Here is a 15,366-nt window from a genome sequence, read left to right as displayed (position 1 = left end):
CACAATATTTTAGATAAGGTTTTTGTATTGCTCTATATTGTGATGTAATGTCTACTGAAGTGTCCTGTGTCTGACTGAATTAATATACACGTATGGTGTTGCCGAAGGTTTTTATGTCCTACCTCTCTTTATTGCACTAGCTCCGGTCTCGAAAGAGGACCCCGCTCCGCGTTGAGTTGAACTGGTACGAGAAGTCGAGCCTAATTCAACTCAGCATTACAAAAATAAATAAATAAATAAATAAATAAAAATAAATACATGAATAAATAAAAAATACAGCAAACAACCTCCTCATCCTCTCCTGCGATGTTCTGTTCCTGTGTCTCCTCATCTTCAATTATTTCATTGGCAGTAACTGGAGGAGGCTGTATCATTTCCCAAATATCCTGGCCAGTAGTATCAGCAAAGCCAGCTCCGGGAATTTGCCTTGCCTCCGCTGCCTCAACTGTCTGTGGGTTACCAGGTACCGCCACGCGACGGTCCCCAGGCAGACGCTCCAAAATCTTACGCCAGGCATGGTGAACACTGAATAGCGGCAGGAGTAACATTGTTCCAGCAGTCTCTTATCAAGTCAATTGCCTGTTTCACACTGTAGTTTTTCCAATAACGAATCACTTTGTTCCGACTCATTATCCCCTTGAATCATGGCCTCATCTTCATCCTCATTATCAAGCAACTGCTGGATAAGAGCAGTGTCTTGTGTTGCCTACCGCATCTGCCTCAACTGCCTTGCAGAATAAGAAGCCTTCACAACTGATATGACCTCCTGGTCGAGGGGCTGAATCAAGGCAGTTGTGTTTGGTGGCAGAAACTCGACCCTTACATTAGGATGCGTGTCCCTTAGAAGTGGTGAATGTCCAGGGGCATTGTCGAGAAGCAGGCGAATGTTGAACCTTATGTTGTTTTCCTTGCAATAATTTTCCACTTGGGGAATGAACAAATCTTTTAACCAGTCATTGGAAAGCTTGGCAGACATATACCCCTTCTTTGATGTCATCCAGTGCACATTTAATTTGTCCATGTTGTATCCTTCGTAGGCCCTGGGTCTTTTTGCACTATGCACAACTGTAGGTTTCAGGAGACATGTTCCTGACGCATTCATAGCGAGCAGAAGGGTGAATCACTCCTTTATGGCTTTCCTACCACGAACTTTTTGACTTGGCAGTGATGAATGTTCGGCGAGGCATTGTTTTCCAGTAAAAATTTGTTTCATCCATATTAAAAATCTGATCGGGAGTGTACAAACCTTCCTGGATAATTTTCCTCAGCGATTCTGGGTAATAACGTGCAGCACTCGTGTCCCCACTTGCTGCTTCGCCCGATATTTTCACACTTTTCACTTTATGCCGACATAAACTTGTCTGCCCACCCTTTCGATGCTAGAAACACTGGTGGTTGTTCAACACACATCTTACGAGCCACAGACACATATATTTCCTTGACAGTCTCCGTAATTTCACGTGTATCAACTGCTAAGCTCCGCTTCGCCTGCCTCTCCAGATATCGGTGTAGCAGTTGTTCAGTTTTGAGCAATTGATTGTGGATTGCATGGCCTGAGCACCTGCTTCTGTTGGGGTAAGTTTCATATGGGCCTTGATATGGTCACGCTGTCGGTAAATACCACACACTGTCGATTCATTTATCCCGAATTTCTTTCCCACACTGACTTTTGTTTCTTCCTTGTCTATTAACTTCATTATCTCAAGTTTCTGCGCGTAATTTAAGTTCTTTCGTCTTTTAATTTCTCTTTTAGGTGCTGCCGCATTACGCTGTGCAATGGTAGGAGGACGAGGCCGAGGTGTGTCTGCCATTCTTCGAGCACTTAAAATGGCTTCTGTCCACACCTGTGACCCACTGGTCGCACTTGTTAAGTCCCAGGGGATTCTTCCCCAGCTCGTGGCCAATCACAGTGCTGTGACGTCACAACCGACGAGCGCGGGAACCCTCCGCTCTGGGTGATGACGCTTTGCGAGGGCTTTTTGAAACTTTATCAATTTTTTCTTTTCCCTTTTTTCGTGATAACGTGCATTTTGACCTCGATAGACGTGTTTTGGCAGCTTTTTAGGTGCTCGTGATAGCATTAAATAGTGATAGCAAGACCCGTTATAGTAGAGGGTTGACTGTACAGTATATATATATATATATATAATATATATATATATATATATATATATATATATATATACAGTATATCATCTCATCAGCTGTTTGAGAGTCCACTGCAGGACCGGCCTATCCCAACCGAAGTGGGGACGATACAGCCAATATATCTCTGCCAAGTGGCTTAGGCTGTCTGGTAGAGATTGTACGGTATGTAGGGTAAGAAGTGCTTGTAAGTGTAATTGTAGTCTTGGAGTGGCTTTGGATGTGTCTGTAGTCTGTGAACCAAGTGTAATCGGCCCGTGCAAGCCGACTGGGTGCAAGCATACTTTATAGAATGTGACACTGGTTCAACCACAGCACCCCTTGTGTCTGCCAATGTAGTAAGTGGCCGGAAGAACGCTCCCAAAGTTTATCGCCCTGGCGGGGCGCGAACCCTCGTTCTTCAGTGTATGAAAACGCACACTTTACCACTGTGCCACAGAGGCTCCATATATGTACAGTATATACATATACATATATATATATATATATATATATATATATATATATATATACAGTCGGCGCAATGGAAGTCTGGACCCTCTAATTTGCACCATATATTTGGTAGGGTCCAAGAAATATTGTAGGAAAATTCCTGTAATCGGCGGATTTTTTTTCTGGTGGCTTCTAGCAACTTTACAGGCTTAACACCACATGCTGTGAGTTTATGAGCTCAGTCCCTGCCTGACTTTGGATGGGAAAGCACATCATATTTTCTTGTCTGGCCCTTTTTAATTTCAAAGCTCTCGTTTTCACACCCTCCTTTGCCTTAGTGAATCATTGAAGATGAGTCCCAAGCCACTAACTGATGTAGAAAAAGCCCAAATTTTAACTATGAGAAAGGAAACTATAAAAATTAAGGATATTTGTATTCGAACTGGACGAGGAAAATCTACCGTTATGGCACTCCTCGCTGCTGCCCGCCATCTGCCAAAAAACACAATTCCCCAACATAAAGACAGGCCAGGACCTAAAAGGAAGACATCACCAACTATAGACAGGTTACTGAACCAAGCTGTGATAAAAGACCCATGTTTGACTGCTAGACAACTGAAAAATATGTACCCAGAATTGCTGAAAGATGTGTCTGAAAGAACCATACAGCATCAACTTCAGAAAGACGTCAAGATCCCCAGTCGTCCTGCTGCACTGATGCCTCTCCTTAATTTTTACATTTTCCTCTCTCATGGTTAAAATTCGGGCTTTTCTACATCAGTTAGTGGCTTGGGACCCATCTCCAATGATTCACTAAGGCAGAGGAGGGTGTGAAAACGAGAGCTTTGAAATTAACAAGGGCCAGGCAGGACAAAAAAATCTGACGTGCTTTTCCATCCAAAGTCAGGCAGGGACTGAGCTCATAAACTCACAGCATGTGGTGTTAAGCCTTTAAAGTTGCTAGAAGCCACCAGAAAAAAAATCCACCGACTACAGGAATTTTCCTACAATATTTCTTGGACCCTACCAGTAATCCCTCTAATATCCGAATGCCGAATATCCGAACATCCCCACTAATCGGACATAATCGTCCCGGGATCCAATATTCCCAAAATGGTCCGAAAACCGCAAAAAAATCGAGAAAAAAAAAAATTTCCCGCCTATAATTTGAACTTGCCGTGCATGGCGCGGGACAGCTTTGTTGTGGCATGGCATTCCTCTGACGTCCGATAGAGCACCTCTGCATCCTCCCCACTTTCCGCCTGTCTCTCGCTGCAAGTGCACGCTCGTCGTCATGGCTGCCCACGTGCTCACTTTTGTGGTGGTTCCTTACCTGCTGCAGGCACTCCTGCTGCTCTCGGGCCTCTTATTAGTGTGTGTGATGATGGCCCCGCCACCTGAAAAGAGGAAGAGAGTGGTGTTGACTCTGGAGAAGAAACGGGAGATATTGGAGAAAGTAGATGTGGGGTGGTCTTCTTCCCGCATCCTCCGCGAGTTCAACCTGGCCCGATCTACTTTGTTCGATATCAAGAGATCCCGAGACAAACTCATGCAATACACGGCTGACTTCTCGTCGAGAAGCAAACACAACGTGGAGAGGAAGGTGATGTTTACTCCCAAGTTTGCTGAAATCGACCGCTCCACGTTGATTTGGTATCAACAGCAACGTGCTGCTAGTGTGATGATACGTGGTATGGAGCTGAAGGCTGCTGCTGAGAAGTTCACCAGGCTTCACGATGCCCTAGACTTCAAGGCATCCGAGGGTTGGCTCTTCGCGTTCAAGTTACGGCATGGCCTTACCAACCGTAAAGCTCATGGTGAAGCTTTGGACGCTAACGAGGATGGAGTTGATGAGTTTCGGCACAAGGTGAAGGGCTTGATCAACAGGGAGGGCCTCACTCTCGGTCAAGTCTACAATGCTGACGAAACTGGTTTATTCTATTGCTCTTTGCCAACAAACACTGTAGCCGAGGAGACGGAGAAGCGTGTACCTGGCCGCAAGCTCTCCAAGCAACAGATATCTGCTTTGTGTTGTGCCAATGCTAACGGCATGCAATGGCTTAAGCCCGTTATTGTTGGCCGTGCAAAGCAGCCTTGGTGTCTTCGTGGGGTGATGGATGTCCTTCCTGTTGTCTGGTACCATTCATTGAAGGCATGGTTTACAGCCCAGATCTTCAGAGACTGGTTCCAACGCCACTTCGTCAAGGAGGTTATCAATTACCAGACGAAGACACTGGGAATCCCACGCAACCAGGTAAAGACCCTCCTTCTCCTTGACAATGCACCTGCCCACCCGTGCGACAAGGAATTGGTGGCTGAGAATGGCCGGATTAGGTACATGTTTCTGCCACCTAATACGACTGCTTTCATCCAACCAATGGACCAAGGAGTGATCGTGGCAACAAAGCACCTATACCGCCGGAAGTTCCTGGACGAGGTGATGGTTGTTCTCGAGGACGAGGATGAGCGCAGGGAGGGACAGGACACGCGAGGCCAGCGGACTTTGGAAAACCTTTGCTGCTACAACATCAAGTCTGCAATCTACAACTGGGCCAGTGCATGGAAGGAAGTCCCTGTCAAGACTCTAGAAAATGGTTGGTCTCGTCTGCTTCTCGGAACAGATGTGGAGTACGATTTTCTAGAGTTTGACGTGGATGACTTCCATGCACGACTACATACGCATGGCGACGATGTTGATGTGGATGATGTGCGTGAGTGGTTGGATGACAACGAGGGCGATCCTGGGTATCAGACATTGTCTGATATCGAGATAGCATCTTCAGGTGCAGGTGTCAGTACCCAGCTTGAAGATTTCGACGAGGACGGCGACGATGATGCGGACTCCTCTCAGCATGACACTACTCCAGCCATCCCCAAGCTGAGTGCACTCCGGGAACACCTAGAGTTCGTTCTCGACTACCTGGAACACCCGGACTGCGACAGGGAGATGGGGCCCTTGGGACTTGTGGAGGAAGTGCATTCTTTCAGGCAGCGCATCATCAATCGTCAGAATCGTCGGTCCTTGCGTCAATCAACCATGGACAGTTTTTTCAGGCCCGTGACTCCTGCTGTGCCCAGCCCTGGCTCCACTCCGTTGCCTCCCCAAGACAGGCCCTCATGCTCCGAGCCACAGCCCAGCACATCAGCCACAGTGGAGTCACTGCTCGACATGAGTTTGCATCTATCTTCAGAGTCGTCTGCAGTGGGTAAACCATCACCACGACCCAGCGACGCACCCCAAGGTCACCTGCCAGTGATACTCTCGGACTCTGACAGTGATTAAACAGCAAGAACTTCTCCACTAGACCACACGGGAATTTACAGTGTTGTGCAGTGAAAAAAACAGTGTGTTGTGTTAAGGATTTACAGTTGTGAGTGAAAAGACAAATTTGGAACAAAATTTAACGTAAATAGACTTGTTTGTTTTTGCTTTAGAAAATGGTTAGAAGAGTGGGAAAAGTTAACCCCTAAAACGTGGCCATGGACAGCCAACCCCCCCCCAGGTGGCGGGGTTGGATCGCGGTCTGAGTACCTGTAGGAAAATATTAGCCAAAAATCAGAGATTAACCTAGAACATTATACTTGGTATGGCAGATAATACTTACATTCAGCTTTCTCCAGAGACAGGTGTTGAGCCTTCGTGGACTACCCAAGGACTTGTGGAGACTTGCAAAGTTGGGTAACAAAATCTTCACTTTCACACCTCCAGCAACCCGGTTTCCCCTCTACCACAGCCTCATTCTGTCACAGTAAACTTTATACTACAATGTACAGGTAGTTTGGAATCCATATTTGTACAATAAGCACTGAAAATAAGGCTAAAATCAACGAAGCGTACAGCCGACATGCAGTGCGGCTGCGGTCTTCCCGTCACTCAACAAACATTTCCATTTTCACAGCTAAAAACATGTATACTACATTATTTTCAATCATATTACTTCCCAAAAGATCACCGCGGCGCGCTTTTATTCTGCCCATCACTTTATTCTCGTTCCTGTTGGCCGCTCGCACTGACACGGAAGAGCTAGAACTCGCCATAATGTCACTTTGAAAGCCTGCGGTAAACTGAATCTAAACAGGGGCAAACCGCGCAAAAAAAAGCTAGTGTGACAACTGGGGAAACAAGCGTTTCCTATTAGCATAAACTGCTTGTGAGAGGAGAGCGCAGATTTACAGTTCTGAGCAGTCAGAGCGCTGCCATATATCACAGCCAGGCTGGCCGGGCCGTGGGGGGGTGGGAGGGGGGAAAAAACGCAATACTTGGCAACAACGGAGGTCAGTAGTACAAAGGTCAAGTATGCTAATTGTAGCTAAAGGGTGGTGGTACTGATAGACAATACCAGCTGGAACATCCTTGCCCGCGTTTATTCAAAATTAACTTGAATCGCTATCGCGACGATCTGCCGTTATGTCCTTTTTGGCGATCGTCGCAAAAGCGACGATCCGCGTTTAAAGGGTTAAAGTGCAGAGTGCAACACTTAGTAAGTTACAATGGAGCATAAGTTATTCAAGAGTGCGCACTGTGAAGAGAACGGACTTCTGAGTGCGATTGACTAAGTTCAGTGCAAGACTTCATGAACAGTGTACTGGCAGTGCTTCAGGAAATCCTTCTTACTGTCAGAGTCCGAGAGGAGGTGGTTATTCATCGAGATGGCCATGGACTTGCTGTAAGTAGGCAGAATGTTTCATACTGTACATTTTTCCATACTATACTTACCTCAAACACCTCATTTCACTCTTTAATGTCCTTTATTGGTGTGAATAGGGTGTTAGGAGCTATGCATGTGCAGTAGGAAGGTGTTTTTCTGAGTTAGGCTAGGTTAGGGTCCATAAGTACCAGTCCAGGAGCCAGTAACCAGAATGTTTAATATTGTATGAACCTACCTCAAAACTCTCATTTTATGCTTCTTTTGCATTTATTTCAGTCATTTAGGTGCCTTATTGGTGTGATTTGGGTCTTAAATAGGTGCTATGCATGTCCAGAGGGAGTTGTATAGGTGTTTCTCTGAGTTAGTGTCCATAAGTACAAGTCCATAAGCTGGGGCCCAATATCCGGACAGGACCACTATCCGGACCTGCCTATGACCCTATTATGTCGGATATTGGAGGGATTACTGTATATGGTGCGAAATAGAGGGTCCAGACTTCCATTGCGCCGATTGTATATATATATATATATATATATAGATATCATCATTATCATCATCATCTAATCCAGTGTTGCCCCATGAGGAGCGCAGGAGCCCGGGGCTAGGCAAGTTGGTCCTTACATTTAAGATGAGAGTGACCAGCCTCACTCATCCCTGAGTCGCAGTACATGAGCAATAAACCCCAACCATCCCTTGGATATAAACCTGCACTGGCTCAGTCTGATTGGAGCACCCTAATTACCCACAAAAGCACCAGGTGCCATAATTAACCACCCAGCATAGTAAACGGTTTCTTGGTGTACAGGAAACCATTTGGCTTGTCACTCAGTGTAGAGTCACCCATTGACAGAAGGAAAAGAAAAGAATGAAGGAAAGAAAGCAGAAAGGAAGAGAGAAAAGACAGCAGCACTACATCAAGTGAGTGGATGGTGATATATATCTCTGTGAATAACATAATGATATCACTAACCCTATGCTTGAAGTCTGGGTGTGCTAACCCCCACGTGCAAGATGACGCAAAACAAGTCAAAATGGTGTTAGGCTGACAAGGAATCGATGACGCACTGTGACACACTTGTTAGTGTTGGTCTGAAGAAATTGTCAGTTAGTCAATTTTGGACACAAATATTCACCAAAATTTAAGTTATAACATGAAGTGTGTCGATCTTTGCTGTGTCATAGGGGAGGGTGGCTGTTTCAAGGCCAACACTCTAAAACAGTCAGCTTTCGGTTGGGGGTGACAGGTGCATGCACACACATGATTTTTGGCGATTTACTCAAAAATTAATGGTCTTATCAAAATTCTGAAGGCACTACATGAAAGCTCATGAAATTCTGTATATAGACATAGACTTAGCTCATGCATGGTGCAGGCAAAATATTGCGATAGGGTTTTGGCAAGTTATTTTCACTGTGGAAACATTATTCTCACAGTATTTCGGTACTTTCACTGTACTTTTACTTATTAGTTTTGCGTGTTTTTATTAGCGTATCGTATAGTATAAACATCAGCAAAAATGATTATATACTTTTTATACCAATATAACCAATTTCTGAGGCAAATAAAATCCATGGGAATGTGTTTCTTTGTGTGTGAGTCCAGGCTGCTCTCGTGACATTTTCTCTGATCATGTCACGCAAACTTACAGAAAACTTCAGGTGCTTGAAGGGGTTAAGTAACTTATAGTTGGTTGTTGTTGTAGAAGGTGCAGTTGCCAGATAGTACTCTCTTAAATAATTATCAGTAGGTTAGTGAGGGATGTTAAAGTTATAGGAAGTGAGGAGTGTGGCAGCAGCACAAACTATTGCTTTGTGATATGGTGCTTAAAGAACGAGTGATGAAAAAGAGGACTTATGTATCTAGGAGGAAAATTTGGAAGCTGAAAAACCAAGTAGTAAGGGATGCCTTCTCTAGCAAGTTGAGGAGAGTGGTGGCTGAACAGGGAGCTGTAGACAGAGGTGTTAATGAACAGTACAAAGCTCTCAAGAACAATCTCTTGAGAGTTACTGATGTAACATGCGGTTGGACAAGAGGACCACCAAGACATAAAGTAACTTGGTGGTGGGATGAGGGTGTAGAAGCTGCAGTTAAGGAGAAAAGCAGGCTTTTCCAGGAATGGAAAAAGGGTGGTAGCAAAGAGGAATATTTGGCTTCCAAGCGTAGAGCTAGAAGAGAGGTATGCAGGGCAAAGTCTGAGTCACAGAGACTTTTTTACTTTATAACCTAAATCATGGGGAATGGAAAAATATGATATTTAGGGTGGCAGGTCAAGTGCAGAGGGATAATCGGGATATTATAGGTGAGCAGTGTGTGAAGAATGATGAAGGAAGGGTAATGGTGAACAGTGAGGATATTAAAGATGCATGGAGAGAGCATTATAACTGGTTGTTGAATGAGGAGTTTGACTGGGACAGGGAAGGTTTGGAGCCAGCAGATCCAGTGTCTGGCCCTTGGCCTTTGATTGATGCTGCTACTGTGAGTGAGGCAATAGGCAGGATGAAGGTGGGGAAGGCAGCAGGTGTGTCTGGGTTGACTGCCGAAATGTTGGAGGCCCCAGGCGATATAGGGGTGAGGTTAGTCACTGACCTGATAAATAGGATTATTTATGAGTGTGTTGTCCCAGATGATTGGCTGAAGAGTGTAATTGTAAATATGTATAAAGGAAAGGGTGATGCCCTGGAAAGAGGAAATTATAGAGGTATAAAGCTTTTAGATCAGATAATGAAGGTAATGCAGAGAGTTTTAGAAGGTATGACAAGAGAAAGAGTGAATATTGATGAGATGCAGTTTGGGTTTATGCCAGGTAGGGGGACCACTGATGCCATATTCATTGTTCGACAGCTTCAGGAAAAATATATTGGTAGGAGAAGGGATCTTTATTTTGTTTTTGTTGATTTGGAAAAGGCCTTTGACAGAGTCCCTAGAGAGGTGGTGAAGTGGGCAATGAGAAAGCTTGGCTTGGAGGAGTGGCTGGTTAGGGTGGTTATGGCTATGTATGTGGGTGGTCACACCCAGGTAAGAATGAATGGAGAGTTGAGTGATGAGTTTTCCATGAATGTTGGTGTGGATCAGGGGTTTTGAGTCCCATGTTGTTTATCATGGTATTTGAAGCCTTTTCACGTGACTTTAGAAACGGACTCCCGTGGGAGTTGTTGTATGCTAATGATTTGGTGTTGATTGCAGAGAGCGAAAGGGAGGCGGAGGAAAGGTTAGGAAGTGGAGAGATGGTATGGGGCACAAGGACTTAAGGGTAAATTCAGATAAAACAAAAGTGATGATATCTAGGGTTGGTGGCGGTACTGTCAAAGACGAGGGAGAGTGGCCATGTGCAGTTTGCCACAAGGGCATGGGTGGGAAGTAAGTCCATCTTGGGCGGTGCTTGTGAAAAATGTGTGCATAAGAGATGTAGTGGTATCAGAGGTAGACTGAGATAATGCTGATTTTATGTGTACAATGTGTCGAGGAGAGCAGGTGGAGATTGTCAGATGTGAAAGGATTGAACTTGCTGGTGAATCTCTTGAGTGTGTGGAAGAGTTTTGTTATTTGGGAGACATGTTGCGTGCTGGAGGTGGGGCTGGAGCTAGCTCTGTGGCTAGGGTGAGAAGTGGTTGGAAGAAGTTCAGGGAGCTCCTGCCTCTTCTGACATTGAGAGGACTCTCCCTACATGCTAAGGGGTCTTTGTATGCAGCATGTGTTAGGAGTGTAATGCTGTATGGTAGTGAGACCTGGGCAGTGAAGGAGGAGGATATTCGTCAGCTCAGACGTACAGAAATGACAATGATTAGGTGGATGTGTAGTGCGTCCCTGTGTCCAAGGTCTGGGGGGGCTGGGTTTACGATGGAAGAGTTGAGAGGTAGGATGGGACTGGAGTGTATTGATGTTGTGATGAGGAGAGGTAGATTGAGATGGTTTGGACATGTAGAGAGGATGGGGGATGATGATTGGGTGAGGAAGGTGAGAAGTGTTAATGTTGGGGGTGGGGTTATGAGGGGTAGACCGAGAAAGACATGGGACGAGGTCATTAAGTGTGACCTCAGGGTTAAGGGACTGAACAGGGAGGTTGCAATGAATCATGCAGCATGGAGAGCCGCCATTAGAAAACCAAGGCCGACGCATGCAACCATATTGGAGTCTTTAAAAATGAAACGAATGAAACGCTGACAGTGTATATATATTTTATTTTGTTGAGACCTAAGACTAAAGAAGTGTCTATAATAGGAAAGTAATATACAGGTATCTCTTACTTTGCCTTCTTTTACTATTACTCTTACAGCCAGGAATTTGTGATCTATTACTGTTACTTTGAAAACCCTGGAATAGCCTAGTACTATTAAATACTATTATTACCCCATGTCTGATCAGAGTCAGGTAAGAATTGTACAGTGCTGTTCATTCCCATTAAATATGCTTTACTAATTTCCTTTCCAGGTTGTTAGTGTTCGCTGGTGACCACTTTGATGTAGGTTTTGGGGGTAGGAGAGGCAATGTTTCCAAGATGACAGACCTGTAAGTAATATTCCCCTTAATATTAGTTATTTCTAACTTGCGGAATTCTCAAATCACAGTGTGTGCTCAGTCTTATAAAGCCACGATTTAGGAGATTCCACTGTATTGTGAGAATTAGGTGAATGGTAACAGTATTCTTCAAAAAATTTTCTATCTATCTCTATCTATTGCCAGACGCCTCAACTCCGTTTGGGTTGGCCAGTTTTTATTATACCAAAATACTGTAATGATATAGTTACAGACACATAGACAGATGCATAAGCTTCTGCATCTGCAAATATGCCATCAGCCTTGATAACACTTTCAGCCACTACTGTACTTTCATTTTAAATAAAACATCAATTAGAAATCTTGCATATATCAGCTTAATATTAGGGGGAAGAACCACTTCACTGTGCAGTAACAAAAAACGTAACTTGTTGCAACAGAATACAACTTATCCAAAAATAAAGCCTCTCTGACTTTATAAAAATAACAACATATGGTATCTCACAAAATAAGAATTTCAACTACAAATACTTAACAATATCAAACTTATTTCAGATTAACTGGTCCCCCAAGTAGTGCATCATTTCTAGGATGGATGAAAAAAAAAAAAAAAAAAAAAAAAAACACTCCACTTGCAAGTTACATGGTCTGACTGTGAGCAGGCTAAGCCAAATATGATGTCACTCCAGTCAGATGTATTCAGTTCCTGTGTGTGTGTGTGTGTGTGTGTGTGTGTGTGTTTACCTAGTTGTGATATACAGGAATTTTTCTCCTTGAAGGTTGGGTTGAAACAGGGATGTGTCATGTCTCCATGGTTGTTCAGTCTGTACATGGATGGGGTAGTAAAAGAGGTACAAGGTAGGGTAGTGGATGTTGGAGTGGCCCTGGGTAGAGAGGATAGTGTTTGGAAACTCCCTGTACTGTTGTTTGCAGATGATACTGTGTTGTTGAGTGAAGACGAAGGGGAGCTGCAAGGCTTGGTGGATGAGTTTGGGAGAATGTGTAAGAAATGGAATCTAAAGGTGAATGTAGGGAAGAGTAAAGTGATGGTCTTGAGAGAGGTGAAGTCAGTGAATGTACAGCGAGGTTGAATGGTGAGGAATTGGAAAATGTGAGTACGTTTAAGTACTTGGGTAGTGTGATGAGTAAGGATGGAGGTTTGGAGGGTGAAGTGCTTGAAAGGGTACAGCAGGGAAGAAAGGTTGCTGGTTCTTTGAAAGCAGTGATAAGAAACAGGGAAGTAAGCATGGAAGTGAAAAAGTTACTACATGACAGTATTGTGATACCAACTCTAACGTATGGAAGTGAAGCTTGGACGTTGTTGGGAAGACACAAGTCAAGAGTTAGAGCAGTGGAAATGAGTTATTTAAGAGGAGCCTGTGGAGCCACATGGAGAGACAGGCTGACAAATGAGGATATAAAGGAGCGTTGTGGTGTGGATGTGGATGTGATAGGAAGCATTATGAGGAACACACTGAGGTGGTTTGGCCATGTGGAGAGGATGGAGGGTGAGAGACTGACAAAGAGAGTGTATGTGAGTGAGGTGGAGGGGGGAAGAGGGAGGGGGAGGCTGAGGATGAGATGGAGGGATGGGGTGGAGAGGTATATGAGAGAGGAGGGTGTGAGTTGGGAGCAGGGGAGTGAAATGGCGGGGGACAGGGCGACATGGAGGCGATTTGTTTGTGGCCACCCCAAATGGGATTGAGGCGTCTGGCAATAGATAGACAGATAGATATACAGGAAATGAGCTACGCTCATCGGGTCCCGTCTCTTTTTCTCATTAAGTCAAATTTTGCTTTGAACTCGTTTTAAGTTTTTAGACTGGACAATCGCTTTGTCCAGGCTGTTCCACAAGTCTATGCATCTATATGGAAAGCTATATTTCAAACAACTTGGCTTTTTCAGTTTCATTCCGTTTTCTCTTGTTACTCTCCCATCCCATACAAACAGATCATTTTTATCAATTTTATCTAGTCCCATCATGGCCCTGAACACTGCACTCATGTCACCCCTCTCTCTCCTTTCTTCTAAGGAAGGCAGGTCAAGCTTTTCCAGCCTCTCTCTGTAAGACTGATCTGCCAAGCTGTGGACCATCTTGGTTGCTGTTCTTTGTATTCTATCTATCTATCTATTGCCAGATGCCTCAATCCCGTTTGGGGTGGCCACAAACAAATCGCCTCCAAGTCGCCCTGTCCCCTGCCATTTCACTGCCCTGCTCCCAACTCACACACCCCTTTCTCATATACCTCTCCACCCCGTCCCTCCATCTCATCCTCGACCTCCCCCTCCCTCTTCCCCCCTCCACCTCACTCACATACACTCTCTTCATCAGTCTCTCACCCTCCATCCTCTCCACATGGCCAAACCACCTCAGTGTGTTCCTCATAACGCTTCCTATCACATCCACATCCACACCACAATGCTCCTTTATATCCTCATTCATCAGCCTGTCTCTCCATGTGACTCCACAGGCTCCTCTTAAATAACTCATTTCCACTGCTCTCACTCTTGACTTGTGTCCTTCCAACAACGTCCAAGCTTCACTTCCGTACGTTAGAGTTGGTATCACAATACTGTCATGTAGTAACTTTTTCACTTCCATGCTCATTTCCCTGTTTCTTATCACTGCTTTCAAAGAACCAGCAACCTTTCTTCCCTGCTGTACCCTTTCAAGCACTTCACCCTCCAAACCTCCATCCTTACTCATCACACTACCCAAGTACTTAAACATACTCACATTTTCCAATTCCTTACCATCCAACCTCGCTGTACATTCACTGACTTCACCTCTCTCGATCTTATTTATATCTTTCTTCTTGTGTGGGGACCACACTACTGCCGCATATTCCAACCTAGGGGGGATCATGGCCAATATCAATTTTGTGTGTGTGTGAGAGAGAGAGAGAGAGAGATGCATGCATGCACATACACTACATAAACATGTGTGTGCCAGCACACGTACAGTACACTGTTATAACATTTGTTAGTTGGTTAGGTGTTTATGGTACATTTTGGTAGAGATATAAAGGAAATAAGGTTGCTTTGAATGAGTGGCCAGAAGCAATTAGATCTTTACAATGATTTTTCAGTACTTTTATAGTGCTGTATTCAAGAACACCACACAGTAATCTGCCACTGCAAATTACTGATGCTACTTGATGGCCCCTTGTATATACAATATTTTCTTTAATATTATATACCTGTTAACAGAAATCACAGTAACTTGTGACACACTTACACAAGTAATTTCAAATTAACCAAACTGGCTTACATCTGAGAACTGCAATACAAAAACTTAAACACTGTATTCTCAAGAATAATTCTTCAGGATATTTTCCATTGCAGTAATGTGGATATCAGTGCTTTCCTAACAATTCTGTAATTTTGACCTTCACTACAGAGGAACCTTTGGAAATGTGTTGTTTTGTTGTGTACACTGAAGCAGCTTGGTATAGAACAGTACGACCCCTTCACAAGTACAGTACTGTAATGCAAAAATTTGGGGGTAGGGTAGTACATGCAAAGCATGCCGTCACTTGAGGCGGATATGGTCTGCTCCCAAGTGTATACTGTGTTTGTTATATTTACTTTTTGGTACAGATTTAAGGGAAAAACATAAATTTGGTCAAGTGGCCAGAGGCATAT

The sequence above is a fragment of the Coenobita brevimanus genome, chromosome 57 (genome assembly GCF_032717465.1).
Source record: "Coenobita brevimanus isolate Jiangsu-jjx chromosome 57, ASM3271746v2, whole genome shotgun sequence".
In the NCBI taxonomy this organism is placed as follows: domain Eukaryota; kingdom Metazoa; phylum Arthropoda; class Malacostraca; order Decapoda; family Coenobitidae; genus Coenobita; species Coenobita brevimanus.
This window is presented reverse-complemented; position numbering follows the sequence as displayed.